This window comes from Chiloscyllium plagiosum, chromosome 33 (genome assembly GCF_004010195.1).
Source record: "Chiloscyllium plagiosum isolate BGI_BamShark_2017 chromosome 33, ASM401019v2, whole genome shotgun sequence".
NCBI classification, from domain to species: domain Eukaryota; kingdom Metazoa; phylum Chordata; class Chondrichthyes; order Orectolobiformes; family Hemiscylliidae; genus Chiloscyllium; species Chiloscyllium plagiosum.
The window spans coordinates 33,569,376-33,585,747 of record NC_057742.1 but is presented as its reverse complement, the minus strand read 5'-3'; the positions used below and the strand labels follow the sequence as shown (position 1 = coordinate 33,585,747).

Below are 16,372 nucleotides of genomic sequence, written 5' to 3'. Positions count from 1 at the left end.
ACTTTAAATGAGTCAGGCAACTGACATACTTAGGGTGAAAATATAAGTATTTTAATAATATGGAACAAAATGATAAAACTGTGGGTGGGGGGTGAGTGGGTAGGCAACTGGGATCACTGATTTTATAAATGTCAAATCCATTTTTTAATGTTGTATAAATCATTGATTAAGCTACAGTTAAAATATTCAGTCCTGCATTGAGCAGTCTCAGAAAGAATGGAAGGCAATGAAAAAGTGTAGGTTTCCTACAAATAAATCAGTTACAACAGGTTTTGGTTAAGTGACATTAGAATGAAAATATTAAGAGCAATTCTCCAAGAAATACTCAATATTTGAGAATTTAAGTCAGGAAAAAAATGGTATTTCTCACATCACTAAAGAATGATATGCAAAATGCACATCAATCCAGACATTTTTAGAAGGTAAAGCACTCAAGACAGAACTCTGATTTTTAAATTACATTCTGAGAAGCTAATAAATATCCCATCCATTTTATCCGTTTCCTTGTATATGCTATCGATTTATGTTTCTACAGGTTCTGGTTGATAGCAAGTAAACAACACTGTGCAAAGCCATGATTTTTGCTCTATATGGTTCTGAAGTAGTGGGAAGCTGTAAAATATTCTCAAGCTTTGGTGACGTTAGAAGATGGTTGAAATTGTTGAACCAAAACAAAGAAAAGGGTAATGTTGTTGTGTTTGTTTTTAATATTTGTGTAACTCCATATCTGTGAACCTTGAAACCTTTTGTTACGATAGTGCTTATGTTGCAAATGAAAGTTATTGGTTGGGAAGGTTCTGGTTTGGCACTGGAGGTTGTAAAAGGGGCTATAAAGAAGCAAACAATGAATGCTCTTTTTGTTTTAAATACTTAACTTGCAAGGGGAAAAAGAAGAGAATTATTAGTTTTTTTTATATTCACTAAGTTGAACTTCAACTGCAAGACTGTTATTGTCAGCTGAGTAGCAAGGGATAGGAACAACGGTGTTGAGTTTCAGATCAGCTATAAAAGGTAGCAACTTGCTTTTCTAAAATATTTTATGTAATGTAATAAAATCTCCCAGTGCGTTCCACAGGAGCATTATGAAGTGAGGTTGGTCACCAACCACGTGAGATATTAGGGCAAAAGTTGTTAAAGGAAGAAGGAGTGGTAGACAGGTGATGAAATTTAACAAGGGAATTCCCGAGCTATATTTTTACAGGGGTTTTGGCTGCTGAGCGTGTAGCTGCCAATGGTGAAACAATTTAATTTTGCAGATGCTGTAGATGACAGAAATAGAGGAGCTCCGATATCTCCGGGATGTTGTGTAGCTGGAGGCGATTACTGAGATAGGGAGAGGCACACCACGGAGAGGATTGACAACAAGGATAAGAATATTAAAATGGAGGTGTTGCACTGAGAAGCCAAGTAAGTCAACAAGGGTAAAAAGAACACGTCTGCAGTGAGAACATAACAGCAAATCTTTGGCTTTGGTTTACCGAAAGTAGAACTTGCGATACCTATCTGGAGTGCATTGGAATAGTGAAGTGATTTGTTATGGAATATGGGCAGCCAGCATTTATTGCCCACTCTTGAGAATGTGGTGGTGAGCTGGTGCCTTGAGCCACTGCACTGTAGTATGTAGGAACAACACCAGTAATCTATTTCCAAGTCAGGGTGGTTTGTGGTTTGGAGGGGTCTTGCAAGTGCTGGTGTACTTATGGATCTGCTGCCCTTGGCCTTCTGAATGACAGCTGTGTAAGATGCTATCTAAACAGCTTTGATGTATTTCTGCAGTGCATCTTGTAGTTGGTACACTACTCACCATTGATGGTGGAGGGAGTAAATGTCGAACGTGTGGGATGGGTGCCAATGAAGTGGGATGCTTTGTCCTGGATGGTAGCAACTTTCCTAGTGTTTTTAAAGCCGCAGTCATCCATTTAGGGGTGGCGATGGCCTAGTGGTATTATCGCTAGACTGTTAGTCCAGCGACTCTAATATCGTTCTGGGGTTGGCAGGTTCAAATCCCTGCCATGGCAGATGGTGGAATTTGAGTTCAGTTTTAAAAAATCTGGAATTAAGGGCTTAATGTCCAAGAATCCATTGCTGATTGTCAGGAAAAACCCATCTGGTTAACTAATGTCCTTTCTGGAATGAAATTGCCATCCTTACCTGGTCTGGCCTTTATGCGATTCCAGACCCACAGCAATGTAGTTGACTCTTAAATGCACTCTGGGCAATTAGGGATAGACATTAAATGCTGCCTTGCCAGCGACTTTTTCATCCTGGTTAATATGTTTAAAAAAAGGTGGAGAGTATTCCATCACATTCCTGGCTTGGGTCCTGTAGATGGTGAACAGGTTTGTGAAAATATGGTGGCGCAGTGGTTAGCACTACTGCCTCATAGTGCCAGGGACCTGGATTCGATTCCAGCCTTGGGCAACTGTCTGTGAGGAATTTGCACATTCTCCCTGTGCCTACGTTGGCTTAATCCGGGTGGTCCGATTTCCCCTCTCAATCTGAGGTTAGATAAATTGGCCATGTTAAATTGCCCATAGTGTTTAGGGATGTGAAGGTTAGGTGCATTAGTCAGGGGTAAATGTAGAGTAATAGGGTAGGGGCAATGGGTCTGGGTGGGTTAGTCTTCAGAGAGTTGATGTGGACTTGTTGGGTCGAATGGCCTGTTTCCACACTGTAGGGATTCTATGATTCTCGCCAGAGTTCCTAGCATTTGATTTGCTCTAGTAGCCATATTGCTACATTTTCTGGTCGAAGGTTAATCGAGGTAATGAAGACATTTGTGAGAGTTTCAGCAATAGATGAGCTGAGGAAAGTGCAAAGCCAGTCTTAAAAATGAGCTTCCAGACACATCCTCATAAAGTGAAATATCACACCAATATTCTGAATATATTGTTGTCCTCATGTCTGCCAATGAGGGGGGTGGAGCCAATGACTAGGTAGTGAGCTTTCCTACAAGGACTGAAGACAATTCAGTCTTCCCATTGTTTAGTTAAAGATAACTTCACATCCAGTACTAGATATTCGATAAGCAATTTGTTAATTTACCAACAGTGAGGAGTCTGGAGAATGGTGCTAAGGTGAATATCATCAGTGTAAATGTGAAAATTAGCTTTGAAGGGTGTCATTAAGGTGCAATATATGGGTGAGAAATAGGATCAAATTGAACAACAGATTGGTGAATGGCCTCCTAAGTCTTTTATCACATCAGGAAAAAAATTAACTCGTGAAAAGATTGGAATCCATTTGAAATCTTAAGTGTCCTATGCAAAAAGGGCATATAAGACCATAAGACATAGGAGTGGAAGTAAGGCCGTTCGGCCCATCGAGTCCACTCCGCCATTCAATCATGGCTGATGGGCATTTCAACTCCACTTACCCACATTCTCCCCGTAGCCCTTTAATTCCTTGTGACATCAAGAATTGATCAATCTCTGCCTTGAAGACATTTAGCGTCCCGACCTCCACTGCACTCCGCGGCAATGACTTCCACAGGCTCACCACTCTCTGGCTGAAGAAATGTCTCCGCATTTCTGTTCTGAATTTGCCCCCTCTAATTCTAAGGCTGTGTCCATGGGTCCTAGTCTCCTCGCCTAACGGAAACAATTTCCTAGCGTCCACCCTTTCCAAGCCATATAGTCTTACTCCTCATTTTGTAAGAAATTAATTCACGGGTTGAGGGCATCACTGGCTAGGCCTGCATTTATTGCCCATCCCAGAGGGAAGTTAGGAGTCAACCACATTGCTGTGTCTGGAGTTATATGTAGGCCAGACCATGTAAGGATGGCACTTTCCTTCCCCAAAGGACATTGTGAACCAGATGGGTTTTTCCAACAATGGTCATCATCAGACTATTAATTCTAGATTTTTATTGAATTCAAATTCAGCCATCTGCTATGACAGGATTTGAACCTGGGTCCCCAGAACATTACCTGGGCCTGTGGATTAAGAGTCTGGCATTAATATTACCAGGCCATCACCTAGTGTCTCCTTTTGGGGATACGGTTCTACAATGCTGATCAACCTGTACTAACCTGAACCTGAGCAGATTGTAAATGTTAGACCATGTCTAAAAAGGGAAGAAAACCATGAACATTTTTTAAGGATGTTGTGGTTCTGTTCGCCGAGCTGGGAATTTGTGTTGCAGATGTTTCGTCTCCTGTCTAGGTGACATCCTCAGTGTTTGGGAGCCTCCTGTGAAGGATCTTTTGAAAGACAAATGTTCCAGAATAAAATGAAATACCACATGATAAATTGTGGGCTAATTAAAGAAAGCCTCAGTGATTTGGAAAGCAAAATCATATTTGAGTAACTTGTTCCAGTTCTTCAAAGGAATGGAAAAAGTTGATGAATGTAGTGCAGACATTGCTCATTTGGACTTCCCAAAGGTTTTTGACAAATTGTAATGTGATCAATTAGTTTGTGAATTGAAGCACATGGGATGAAAGAGGCAGTGCTGGTCTGAATGCAACATTGACTAAGGGACAGAAAACAATAGTTGTTTCCATTCTTACAGTATGCTTGCATTGGTAATCCCCAGGGTTCAGTATGAGGGTGATTTCTGATTTTTTTCATATGTATTAATGACCCAGAATTTTGTGAAATGAGATTATTTCAGAGTTCACATTTGATGTGAAACCAGTAAATGTAGCAAAGTGTGACTTGGAAAGATCAAACTTTAGGGGACCAAAGGCATACATGTGGTGAAATTGGCCAACAAATCGCGGAGAAAATTTAATGAGGTCGAATGTGAAGTGATACATTTTGTTGGGGAGCTGAAGAGAGTGTGATAAGTCTGGCTAATATTCTAATAAAACAGTATATATCATAAGAAGTGACAGTGTCACGTGATTTTGTTCTCATGGTAGGTGGGCCTTCAGTAAGATGTTGTCATATTTGTTAAATAAAGTTAAGGTATTCATTAGATCAGTTGTTACTATTCTTTAGCAGTGCATTGAGATTTGAATATTAACAGCTGATAAACTGCAAGATCCAATTTAAAAGGGGGTGCAAGATAAGAGCGCACTTGGAGTTCAAGTAGACAAAGTTTTGAGGGTTGTAAGCCTAATGCCACTTTGTGGTGGTATTGCTGGGTATTTTTGATTCATATATCCCAGTTGGCAAGCTTATGACTGCTTTACCATCAGAGACTAATTGAACCAGTACTTAAATTGCTTCATTCTCCTACCCACCAACTGAGAGTGAGGAACAATGTACAGAAGTTACCACAGGCCAGCCCTACCTAATCGGAGAAATTGAGGCTTAGGAACAGGGCACTTATCCACTGTTTTGTAACTGAGGTGATTGCTCATACCGGGAAACATCATACAAACAGGAAGCAAGCAGGCAAAAACATGGGGAAGTGTTAAAACGGAGTTTTTTGCAATTAAGTGGTTTACATGAGAGTTCCTGATTCTGCTAACTCTTTGACTTAAAAAAAAGCTTTGCTTGCTGGAAACTGTTAGAAAAGGTGTTTTGAGTAACTCATTTTTGCAGTTACTGAGTACATAATGTGGTTTTTGCAGCAGTTCAGTGTGGTTTCTGATCAATTTGACTGTGTTACAATGATGGAAGTTATAAAAGGCTGAATTAAAAAAGCCAAAAGTTCAATTTCAGAGTCAAAGTGAGGAACAATTCAAAGAATTGTTTTCAATATCAAAGAACAATTGGAAAGCTTCAGACTGATGAAAATTGTTTGTACTTTAAAATAGCAGGTAATTTTCAGGCCAATGCTTTTGCAAAATAAACAAAATAAGCTTGGAGTTTTACGTTATATAAAAAAATTGCATTGGATATACAACTTTTATCCTTTGCAGAATTCATTATTTATAGGAAGTACAGACTTTAATTGCTGGTATAAATTCTATTCAACATAAATTTGGTTCATGTTGAGTTAAAAGTGGTTAATTGAATTTAATTGATTAGAACAAATGGTATTGTTGTCAGTAACAGACCATTCAGACATTGAGAGCCCATTTCTTAACATGTTTACTTTGGTGAATGTCAAGTACCAGGTTGGAGGCTGTGGTAGAGCTTCCATTTGTTTGCCAGCAACTGTGAATGCTCACCCAGTGAGGTGAGCATGGTTTGAAGTCGCCTTTTCCTGCTTTCTCTAAACTTAGAGGTCAAATAGACATTGAGCACCATGCTTTAGATGAGAAACTCCATGATCAATCCAACAGAAACTCAAAGCATCATCACCCTAAGTAAGGGAGAGCCAGGAAATAAGAAGTGTATTTCCTTCATGGAAATTTCTGAACTTCCTGTTACTAATAGACCAGCAGTGTTTGGATGTCTAACTAATGAAATTTATACAATGGTCTATTCTTTCTCAAGGCATACCGATGCATGTCCACCTCGAATGACCAAAGATGTACCAGCAGCTCCACAGTCTCAGTGCCTTATATTACGTAATTATTTTTTCCTGTCCTCTCCATAGTTTTGAATGATAGATATCTATCATAAAGACAGCCATTATGAAATTTTGATAAGGTGTGAAACAGTTGCTTCTTAAGTACCAGTTCTATGTTGGTTGAACTTTTGTGCTATCATTTGTTTTAATTACTTGCTTGTAACTCACTCACTTCATAGTAAACAAGTTAAACACAATGCCAGAAACACAACTGAACATCGACAAAGGGAAGAGACTGCGTGATTGCCCTATGTGTAGAGTCTTGGCTTTGCCCAGTGGGAACTTGCTGCAACAATGGCAGGATGAAGTAGCTGGGAGTTTTCTATCTTCTCTGATCAAACCAATCATAATCCCCATGCGAAACGTTAATTTGCACTTCCCTTTTAGATGCCGACTGACCACTTGTGCATCTCCAACATGCTGCTTTTCAAATTTTCAGTTTTATCAATTATTATCTTTCTTCTCAACTTCAAATTCTCTTTTAACTTTTTCACTCCCTTTTGATTTAGTATTGGGACTAACTATCTTGTAATGAACGTGGAGCAGATAAATGAACCTGGTGGATATTTCTGGATCTTCCCCATCGTTGTCAGTTGAATGTCAAACATATTGAATGAAGTGGTATGGGAGAAGATCCATTTTTCATAAACATCTTAATCATAGAAACCCTAAAATGTGGAAGCAGGTCATCTGCTCCATTGAGTCCACACTGACCCTCTGAAGAGCACCCAACTCCATCACCCTATCCCTGTAACCCTGATTTCCCATGGCTAATCCTCCTAACTTGGACACAATGGGCAATTTAGCACGGCCAATCCACATAACTTGTACAGCTTTTGTTTCTCATCTTTCTCCAGATTTGTTTGAATTTAAGATTAAAGGAGATTAGACCATTAGAACTGTACAGAATGAAAACAGACCCTTTGGTCCAACATACCCATGCTGACCAGATGTCCTAAATTAATCTAGTCCCATTTGCCCATTTGACCCTTATCCCTCTTAAACGCTTCATATTCATATTCCGATTCAGAAAACTTTGAAATTTTATAATTGTACTCAGCTCCAAGTGCTCTGGCAGCTCATTCCATACATGCACCACACTCTGCATGAAAAATATGCCCCTTAGGTCCCTTTTAAATCTTTCCTCTCACCATAAACCTATGGCCTCTAGTTCTAAGCTGGGAAAAAGACTTGACTATTCATGCTATCCATGCCCCTTATGATCTTAGAAACCTCTCTGAGATCACCCCTCAGCTTCTGACACTACAGGGAAAATAGCCCCAGCCTATTTGACCTCTCCCAATTGCTCAAACCGTCCTACCCCGGCAACATCCTTGTAAATCCTTTCTGCACCCCTTCAAGATTATTAATTTTTTTTTTAGAAGTACATTTCACCTAACGTATTCTTTGTTATATTGAGATGAAGATAGATTCTTAACTAGCAATGGTTTCAAAAGTTACCAAGGCTGGGCAGGAGTGTAAAATGCAAGTGTGGAGATATTATTTTTTTAAGCTGAGACATTAGGCTTGGTCTGTTTGCTGACAGAATCTCTTACTTTCACTATGACTAACTGAAAGAAGCATAGACCCAAAAGCAAGATACTGTGGATGCCTTTGTAAAAGCTACTGAAAATTCTCAGCTGGACGGGCAGCAGCTGTGCTGAGAGAAATGGAATTAATGTTTCAGAAGTTCCATCAGCACTCTGATGTTACCCATGTGTGTTTCCAGCAATTTTGTTGTTTTTGTTATGACATTCTTATGATGTCCTGACATACGCTTCCCACTGATACAAATGTTACTCCGAAGTGAAAACTCTTTTGAAAATGTGCTGATTGCAAGCTATTGGTTTCAGTTTTATTTTATTAATAGACTTTATTCTTTTCAGAAATTTAGTTACACTGTCAGATTTTATGAATGCAGTGCAATGCTAATGTAACAATTCATGGGACAATGTGATTAAATATAGTCATGACACTGCAGGATACTTCAGTGTCTTACATTGCAAATTGCATCTGTTTACAACAAACATTTCCTTCAGTGTGGTCATTCTTCTCCTCTCGAAGAGACCAAGAGAGAAAAATCCACAAGAGTCTGTTAATCTGTCGCTTAGCTCTGTGGCATTTCCAGACTTGCTGAATTCCACACTAGCACTCTGGTTAAAATGCCTCCCATTGAGAAGAGAGTGTGATGCACCTCTGTCTGTTTAACCTAATGCCCTTTGTGTATATTGAATGAAACATTCCTGGTGATTTAGGTGTGGTAAAGAAACTAGAACACTTTATCTGACTGGTGTGAAATGCTTAGAATTGTGCACGGCAATCCATTGTTTGTTGAACCTGTTGGATTACTACAGCAACTCTACATTGCATTTTTGCAGCGTTGTGTGTTAAACCCTAACACAATTTTTAATTCCATCATATTTTTACTATATCAATGGTTGTGGTTATATCATCTCTAAGATATATCTTTTCAGAAGTAGGTATTTTCTACTCCACCTGTTCAGAGATGTTCTTGCACACCTTTTGACTCTGCCACTGCACCACAAGGGCTGTTCAGTTCCTAGGGGGGGGGGGGGGAGTATCTTAGGCCCAACCATCCTCAGCTGTTTCATCGATGACTTTCCCTCCATCAAATGGTTAGAAGCAGGGATGTTCACTCATGATTCCCAATGTTCAGCAATATTAGTTCTGAAGCGGTCCATGTCCAAATTCAGGGAGAAAGTGAGGACTGCAGATGCTGGAGAGTCAGAGTCGAAAAGTGTCACACTGGAAATTCACAGCAGGTCAGGCAGCATCCAAGGAGCAGGAGAGTCAACATTTAGGGCATAAGCTCTTCATCAGGAATGTCAAATGCAACAAGACCTGGACAATATCTGGGTTTGGGTTAAAAAGCAGCAAGTAATATTTGTGCCACACAACTGCCAGACAATGGTCATTTCCAACAATAGAGAATCTAAACCATTGACTCGTGATATTCAGTGGTTTGTCATCACTGAACCCTTTATATTTAATATCCTGGGGCTGCCTGGACTTGCCATGTAAATATTGTAGCTTTGAGTGGGTCAGAGGCTAGGAATCCTGCAGTGAGTAACTCACCACCTGACTCTTTAAAAAAAGTCATTTATGGGATGAGGGTGTTGCAGTCCATTTATTGCTCATCCCTAATTGGCCAGAGGGCAGTTTAAGAGTCTGCTGTCACATGGGGCCAGGCCAGGCAAGGATGACAGTTTCCTTCCCTAAAGGACATTAGTGAACCAGATGGGTTTTTCCAAAAATTGACAATGGATTCATGGTCATCACTAGACTCTCAATTCCAGATTTTTATTGAATTCAAATTCCACCATCTGCCATAGCGAGATTCGAACTTGGGGCCCCCAGAACATTACCTGGGTCTCTGGATTAACAGTCCAGAAATAATATCACAAGGCTATTGTCTCCCTGAAGATTCCCCAAAGCCTGTCCACCATCTACAAAGCCAAATCAGGAGTGTGATTGAATATTCCCCACTTCCCTGGATGGTTGCAGTTTCAACAATACTCAAAACGATTGACACACCCGGAGAAAAGTAACCCGCTTGTTTGGCACCGTGTCCATATTCACTACTTGCACACCAATGCTCCATAGCAGCAGTGTATACTATTGACAAGATGCACGGCAGACTGCATCTTCCAAATCCACGACCACTTCCATCTAGAAGGACAAAAACAGCAGATACATGGGAAAACCATCACCTACAAGTTCCCCTCCAAGCTTACCGCTATCCTTTGATGTCAATAGGTCAAAATCCTGGAACTCACACAGTTGCCAAATGCTGGTAATGAGGGTGTGTGTGTGTGTGTGTCCATTCATTTGAATAGCATCACTTAGAAGTGAAAATATTTATTTAATTATTGCAAACACTGAGGTAAACATCACTCTATAATGGTGAAATTACATTGCTGCTTCAGGCTATCCTCAATTGTCTAAACATGTACTTGCAAATTAGGAGTTGTGAAAAAGCAGTGAGATTCAGTACAGAGTATATCATTGGTAAAGGAACACTTGGTTTGCATGCCCTTTCACCTGATGACGTTTGCAAACTGAGTGGTGTCATCAGTCATAAATATAGTTTTTGGAAACATTCAGCAGATTAGGCAGCATCTGTGCAGAGAGAAATATGTTTAATATTCAGGTCAATGACCTTTTTATCGGAATTGGAAGCTGTTTGCGATATGGATGGATTAGCCTTGCTAAATTGCCCGTGATGTCCAGGGATGTGCAGGCCAGGTGGATTAGCCATGATAAGTGTGGTTTAAAAGAGGATTGGGTAAGGGGCTGAGTCTGGGTGGGATGTTCTTCAGGGGATTGGTGCAGACTCGACGGGCTGAATGGCCTCTTTCCATGCTGCAGGGATTCTATGATTCTAAAGTCCTGCAGAAACAGATGCTTGATGTCATATGTACAAAAATCTTTGAAGAAGCTAGGCCAAGTTGAAGACATTTGCTTAAAAGCATAATGAGATTTCGGGCTTTATTAGTTGAGGGTTTGGTTGCAGTGGCAAGTCCTTCTGCTAAACCTCTGCTACAAATACTGGCTGGTTCTCAGCTGGAGTATTGCTATTAATCCTTGACACTTCATTTTGCAAAGATCATCATTCAGAAAGGGTGCTAAGATTTTCTAGATGGAACCAGGCCTCAACTAAGCCTATTATAGGGAGTGGTTGAAGAACTTGAGGTTGGTCTCTTTAGAGCAATGGAAATTAAGGGGAGATTTGATAGAGTGGCCATGAAAGTGTTGGGTGGCAATCTGGTTAGGATGTGTTGAGAGCTAGAGCTAGTCAGTTGAGAAGTTACCAAGGCGTTAGATAAGATTTTACTCAATCTGACATTTCCTAGGGATCTTTTTGAATGTGTGTTGCAGCAGTATTTGAGCTCTAACATGACCTCAGAGTCAAAGACTTTTCCAAAAGATTGTGGGGAGCCATGGAATTGAAAGTTGAAGCATTCCGGGCGATTTCCATTAGGGCTGCTGCAGGGTCACGACCAATGTCCTCCATTCTATATCAGAGCTCTGATGATGTGGCGCCTGGAAGATTTGAACAGTATGATTGGCAGAAGAACCAGAAAGTGAAAATAAGAATAAATCTAACACTAGAGTATTGATCTAAAATGTCAATTCTGTTTCTGTCACCACACATACTATCTGACCTTCTAAACATTTAAAGCCTGTTTACTTTTGCAATGTTAGGAACTTTTTTAAGCAAGTTGTGAGCTGAAATGCCATGCAGAAAAACAAAATTAGGTGTTGAATTACTAAAACCTTGAATGCATTACCCTGAAGGGTGATGGATTCAGTGGTAGTGTTCCTACCTCTGAGGCAGGAGGCCTGGGTTCAAGCCCCACCTGCTTCAAAGCTGTGCAGTAACATCTCTGAACAGGTTGATTAGAAAATATCTCCAATGATATAGCGTAAGTGTTTGAATATAAATAAATGCAGCATATGAGGAATGAATATTTGAATTGCTGTATTGGTGTTGTCATGCGCCACTTGGCCTCCTATTTTTTTTCTTTTTAAAAGCTTTTAAGTGAATAATAATTTTCTTAACAGTTTGTTCCTTTAACTCTGATCCAATGAATGTGAATGCCAGGGAAGAGCGAGGTTGTTGGAACCAGTAAATTATTTTGTTTTACAAGAACATGTTTCTCAACCATTAAAGAGATTTTGGAGGACACGTGGTCAGATTTTTCTTACAGTTGAATAAGCTCTTTTGAAAATTCCAGAAGGCTGGATTTAAGTGAAGATAAAATGTGTAAGAAGATCAGGAAGTGGAATGTTCCATTGAACACTCCACTTTGATCTGCTGCAGTTTCGTAACAAACATGTTTATTGTTTAGATTTGTGCTCATTTCCTTGTTTGTTTCTGCTGGGAGTGTTTCATCTGGTTGATTGTCTAGTTATCAGCATGACTCCTTGTGTTAGAACGTTATCCATTCACACTGTGTCCTCTCTCTCTTCCTTGAGCTTATTTCAGGCATTTTGTTGAACTCTTGCAGTATTGACGTAGCACAAATTGAGTGTTTTGATCGACAGGTATAGACATGCTAACCCTTTCATCAGTTAATCTGTGTTATAGAATCATAGAGTCATCTAGCACAGAAACATACCCTTTGGTCCAACCAGTCCATGCCGACCATAATCCCAAACTAAACTAGTCCCACCTACCTGCTCCTGGCCCATTTCTGACCAAACCCTTCCTGTTCATGGACTTATCCAAATGTCTTTTAAACATTGTAATTGTGCCTACATCCACCACTTCCTCTAAAGGTTCATTTCACACACAAACCATCCGCTGTGTTTAAAAAAAAATGACTCCCCCCATGTCTTTTTAAAATCTTCCCTCTCTCATCTTAAATATGTGTCCTGTAATCTTGAAATCCCCCACCCTAGCGAAAAGACAACTACATTAACTGTACCTGTGCCCCTCATGATTTTGTAAACTTCTATAAGGTCACCTTTCAACCTCCTACACTCCAGTTTAAAGAAAAGTTCCAGCCTTTCTTTATAACTCAAACTTTCCATACCTGGCGGCATCCTGGTAAATCTCTTTTGAACCTTCTCCAGTATAATAATATCCTTCCTATACCTGGGTGTAGTGGTCTTTGTTTGATTTATTCATGGCCGGTAGGTGTCGCTGTCTAGGCCAACATTAATTAACTTCTAAATACCCTAGAGAAAGGGAGTATTGAGCTGCTTCCTTGAACTGCAGCCTGTGCCCTTATTAAACTACTCTATTTACATTTGAATGCTCTTTCCCTCCCCTTTTTTATTATGGAAGCATAGATCTGATATTTTTACATAGTTGTACTTCAAGGATGTTAATGTTGAAGTTTCATCTAGCTTATAACTTGTAGTATTGCTGCATTTTGTTCTCTTTGCTGCCACTGCATTTTTATAATGCAGGTAGAACTTGGATCGGGAGTCAGGTCCAAGCCTTGCATTATAGTGAGCTTCTCAGGAGTGGGCCTGTAGTACACTTCAGGCCTTGACACCACTATCCCAGATTAGGGTCTTTATAAAGTACTTTGTCAGCAGATGACGGTGTATTGATAATGTCTCTGGACTAGTAATCCAGAGGTGCAGGCAAGTGCTGTGGGAATTTGGTTCACACCCCACCATGAGAACTGGTGAAATTTCAATTCAATGAGGAAATTCTGGATCTGATCGCTAGATCATGAAACTGTCATTGAATATTCAAACTTGCTAATTAGTTCAGTATGAAGGAAGGACACCTGCCATTCTTACCTAGCCTGGCCAACTTAAGAATGTAGGAGTAGGCCATTATCCCATCAAATTTGTTCTTCCATCCAATTTGATCATCTACCTCATAGCAGACTCCAGATCTACAGCAATAATCACAGCAGTGATGATCCTTCTGCCTTCTCAACGGTTAAGCAGGGCAATCAGCGATGGCAATTAATGCAAAGCCCCCACTACATTAAAGAATAAAGAGAAAGGAAAGTGCATTAGTGTCGAGGAGCCCATACAAAGTAGGACAAAGCCAAATTGCTGCATCAGCCTCCTCGCAATCGGCAAAATCTATCGAGAGTATGCTTAATTGCACTTACAGTCGATGTTAATCTGCTCATTGTTCAGGTTGGATTCTGCCTGGCCAGTCAGCTCCTGACCTTTTTACAGCATTGGTCCAAACATAGGCAAAAGAGCCCATTTCCACAGCTCTGGGTGGTGGGAATGAATGCTCTTGACGTCCTTCAGCATTTGTTGGACTGTGACATCAAGGAGTGCAAGCAAAATTCAACTTTGGGCCAGCAAGGGGCACTGGTTCCGGAGGCTGTGCCTGAGTAAGCGGCAGATGGAGTTCCCAGTAGTGAATTTGTTTCGCAAGTGGGGAAAAAGGTGCTTTTTTTTAATTAGTCTGTGTTACTAATATATTATTTTGGTTTCTATTGATATTACTTTAGCTGTGTAAGCCATGAACAAATTCACTAAATAACTAAATGAATTTGGTTAGAAGTAGCAGGGTGGTGCTGTACTGAGTGCCGCATTTGGGAATCTGGGGAATGCAATTAAAGAGTCCAGGAGACTCTTTAATCGTTTTCATTTGGCAAACCCTTAGAGGTAGCCAGTGGTCAGGAAGCAACACAGTCAAGCAGGAATGTTCGTGATGGAGGAGCCTTAGCCCCTGAGTTTAGCCAATCAAACAACAGGTGATTGCTACCTGTGTGGACAAGGTGAGGATTGCAAGGAGGATGAGCTGACTGACTGTAGTAAAGGATATCATTTCAAGTGGGGAGGGGGATGTGAAGCGGATTGTGATGGTGAGAGGGACTTGTAAGTGAGGGGAATAGATGTGATTCTGTGCAGCCATGCCCAGGAATTTCAAACATTGTACCCACTGAAGGATATGGCTGGAGAGGAACTTTGGAGTGGGGCAGGCAAGAGCATAAAATGTAGGCTCAGAAATAAGCCATTCAGCCCATTAGTTATTTTCCATCGCGCAATCGGATCATGACTGATCTGATCATTCTCCATATCTCTTCCCTCTTTTATTTTCTATAGCCTTGATTTAATTGTTGATTAAAAATCTGTCTCTCTCAGCCTTGAATATGCTGAATGGCTTCTACAGCCTTCCGTGTTCAAGAATCCCTCACTTTGACTAATATCTTCTGGAAGGGTCACCGGACCCGAAAGGTTAACTCTGCTTTCTCTCCACAGATGCTGCCAACCCTCCTGTGCTTTTCCAGCAATTTCTGTCTTTGTTTCTAACTAACTCTAGATTGTAATGTGCCAGTTGGCATAGGGCCAAGCAGATTAGTGAGTTAAACGCGGCATTCAAAGCATGGTATGGGAAGAAGGGATTTTGAGCCATGGGAATTTAGCATCAGTACTTGGAAAAGTAAACTGCTTTATTGAAGTTAGGCTCTACTTAATCTGTGCTGGGGGCTGTGTACTGGTGGCTGATACACCCAGTGAGGAGCAGTTGCTGTTCCCCTCATTTGCTTTTAATTTGTTTTCAGTTGCAATAGTTCTTTAAAATTTTAATCTTTAGCATGTAACTTTCACACTTTAAACTTGGCTAACATAATCAAAGATAAAGGAGAGCCAATTCCAGTTTTCTTGAGATTGGAGTTCCAATTCTAGGTGAGCACTTTGGGGACAGTGACCACAATTCGGTGACTTTTACTCTAGTGATGAAGAGGGATAAGTGTGCACTACAGGGCAAGAGTTATAGCTGGGGGCAGGGAAATTATGATGCGGTGAGGCATGACTTAGGATGTGTGGCTTGGAAAAGTAAGCTTCAAGGCAAGGGCGTAATTGATATGTGGAGCTTGTTCAAGGAGCAACTATTGAGTGTCCTTGATAAGTATGTACCCGTCACGCAGGGAGGAAAGGGTCGTGTGAGGGAGCCGTGGTATAATAAGGAATTGGAATCCCTTGTTAAAGGGAAGAGGGCGGCCTATGTAAAGATGAGGCATGAAGGTTCAATTGGGGCGATTGAGAGTTATAAGGTAGCCAGGAAGGACCTGAAGAGAGAGCTAAGAGCAGCAAGGAGGGGACATGAAAGGTCCTTAGTTGGTAGGATTAGAGAAAACCCTAAGGCTTTCTATAGGTATGTCAGGAATAAAAGAATGACTAGGGTAGGAATAGGTCCAGTCAAGGATAGTAGTGGGAAGTTGCGTGTGGAGGCGGAAGAGATTGGGGAGACACTGAATGAATACTTTTCGTCAGTATTCAATCAGGAACAGGACATGGTTGTCAATGTGAGTACTGAGTCACAATTAAGTAGAATGGATGGCTTTGAGGTATGTAGAGAAGAGGTGTTGGAAATCCTGGAAAAGGTGAAAATAGATAAGTCCCCTGGGCCTGATGGCATTTATCCTAGGATTCTCTGGGAAGCAAGGGAGGAGATTGCAGAGCCATTGGCCTTAATTTTTATGTCCTCGTTGTCTACAGGAGTACTGCCAG

The 16,372-nt window shown here is 40.7% G+C and overlaps 1 protein-coding gene across 3 annotated transcripts in view; it reads left to right on the top strand.

The window, feature by feature from the left end:
* Positions 1–16,372, top strand: part of LOC122540007 (myosin light chain kinase, smooth muscle-like) — a 93,622-nt gene that overhangs the window by 5,494 nt on the left and 71,756 nt on the right. The window contains exon 1 of one of the 3 annotated variants that reach the window (XM_043675293.1): positions 1,334–1,407. The exons of the other annotated variants lie outside the window; for them this stretch is intronic. The gene's annotated coding sequence lies outside the window, so the exon portion shown is untranslated. Of the gene's footprint in view, positions 1–1,333; positions 1,408–16,372 lie in introns of those variants that run through there. 3 annotated transcript variants of the gene reach the window in all.